Below are 2,256 nucleotides of genomic sequence, written 5' to 3' on the forward strand. Positions count from 1 at the left end.
TAATTCTTCATTGTTTGTGGTGATGGAGCTGAGAGCATCTTCGAATAAAGACAGAGAAGAGGAGCTGGCATACAGTGAGCAGGCTTCCTCCGCCTTGTGCATAGTCCTGCCTTGTGCATTGTGCTGCCGGAGGGCCAACCCATCAGGGCCGGGTGACCACAGCTTGAACAGAGATCGAAATCGGTTAGAGACCATCTGAGGCTCTTTGCTACAATCAAACGCTATTTTTAAAGAGAGCATCACCAAGCAAGGTAATACGATAGGCAGAAGACAGGAGAACACTCTGAGCAGCACTGAGCCAAATGTCGACTCCTCTACTACAGTAGCAACAGTGATGACATCCTGGCTGACTGTTCCAGAATAAGGAAAGAAGAGTGCAGTTTTCTGATCCATTTGTCACTCCCTAACCCTTTGGCACCAATGGAACTTGTAAAACGAATCTTTGTAGCAACAACAATTATCCCAAGGACTCACTCTCAAAATGGAGAAGAGAAAATCAGCAGGTGTTGACTGAATCCAAGTCTACTGAGCTTACGAGCAAAGAAAAGAAATAAGCTGGCTTTTGAATGAGGATGACAATGGAAGAGATGAAGAACGAAGCTGAGACTAGTTCCATGGTTTTTATGCTCCTCTATGCAGTCACGAATCCTGTGTTTAATGAGTTAGAAGGAGTAAATTTGTCTGCAGCTCAAACACTGAGAGCCGCTTTCATTAAGGCTGAAAAAGAAAATCCAGGTCTCACACATGACATCATTATGAAAATTTTAGAGAAAAAAAGTATAGAAGTGAACTTCACAGAGTCTTTGTATGGCGGCTGATGACATAGAAGAGGATGTGATTGAAGGACCAGAGCCAGAATTCCAGGACCTAAAGGAAAAAGCACGAGCACTTAAACAAATTCCCAGTGAGATCCCAGAGGAGATCAATGACAGAGTGAGGTTTCTGCAGACAATCAAGGGTACAGCTAGTGCAATAAGAGAACTGCTTGGTGCCGTGAATAATGTCTTCAAGCAATACCAATACCAGAACCTCAGGGCACTTGGACACCAAAAGAGAGAATTTGTAAAGTACTCCAAAAGTTTCAATGATACTCTGAAAACATATTTTAAGGATGGCAAGGCAATAAATGTGTTCATGTGTCAACCGACTAATGGGTCAAACCAACTTGATACTTCAGACCTTCAAAACTGTGGTCTGAAAGTTGTATATGTTAAGAGATGTACTTCTCAGTGGCAGTATTCAACTGCCTTTATCTGTAAATTTTAAAGTTTGACTGTATAAATTATCAGTCCCTCCTGAAGGGATCTAATCCAGGATGTTGAATGGTATTATTGCCGTTTTACACCATATTTTTGTAAAATGTAGCTTAATCATAATCTCACACTGAAGATTTTTGTATCGCTTTTGCTATTATCATTCTTTTAAGAATTATAAGCCAAAAGAATTTATCCCTTAATGTGGTGTAAATATAGCATTCCTTAAAAGAATTGTAAATATTGGTGTTTGTTTATGACCTTTTAACTTGAAACCGATATGCTGCAAGATAATGTATTTAAACAATATTTGGCGGCAAATATTCAATAAGTGGTTTACATCTGTTAAACATTTCTTTACTTGAAAAAAGATGAATATATATATGTGTGTGTATATATATATATATACACACATAAATATGATCAAAAAACCAAGAGAACTTGGTATAATATCTAAAGAACTTCTAATGAGAGCATATTAGTGATTTATGAAATAATAAAGCAACAGGAATTTCTAAAAAAAAAAAAAAAAAGAAAGAAAAGGAAGGGCTGCATGGTTAGCCAACATTTTGGCCCTAGCCTTTCAAGGTCAGTGAAAACTCGGGACATAGGAGAACCTGTGCTGTAACAACATGTAACTCAGTTGTGCTCCAAATTTTCTGATCAAGATTATGGAGCCACAGAGGAATGTGTTTGATGCCATAAAGTGAGCCTAGGGAGAGTCAGATGGAGAGAAAAAACATTTTCTCAAGCTTTCACGGAGAACAAATTGGTCAAACATTGGCCGTGACTCATCTCATGGCTGACAGTGACAAAGGGATGTACAAAGGGCGGTACAGGGCTACAGGATAAATCCTGAGAGTACTTGGCTGACCTTATCAGATACAAAAGTTACATTTCTTGGTATATAGGTCTTGCTATATCTTAGTCTTAACCATCCAGCAGAAAAGTATAAAAATGAGGCATATAAAGTAAATCCATATTAATATAATGAGCCGTAAAA

The 2,256-nt window shown here is 38.4% G+C and overlaps 1 pseudogene; it reads left to right on the forward strand.

Annotated features, from left to right (window-relative positions):
* Positions 1–566: 566 nt before the first annotated feature.
* Positions 567–1,198, forward strand: LOC101572141 (annotated as a pseudogene).
* Positions 1,199–2,256: the final 1,058 nt, after the last annotated feature.

This window comes from Octodon degus, unplaced genomic scaffold (genome assembly GCF_000260255.1).
Source record: "Octodon degus isolate 3935 unplaced genomic scaffold, OctDeg1.0 scaffold00304, whole genome shotgun sequence".
NCBI classification, from domain to species: Eukaryota; Metazoa; Chordata; class Mammalia; order Rodentia; family Octodontidae; genus Octodon; species Octodon degus.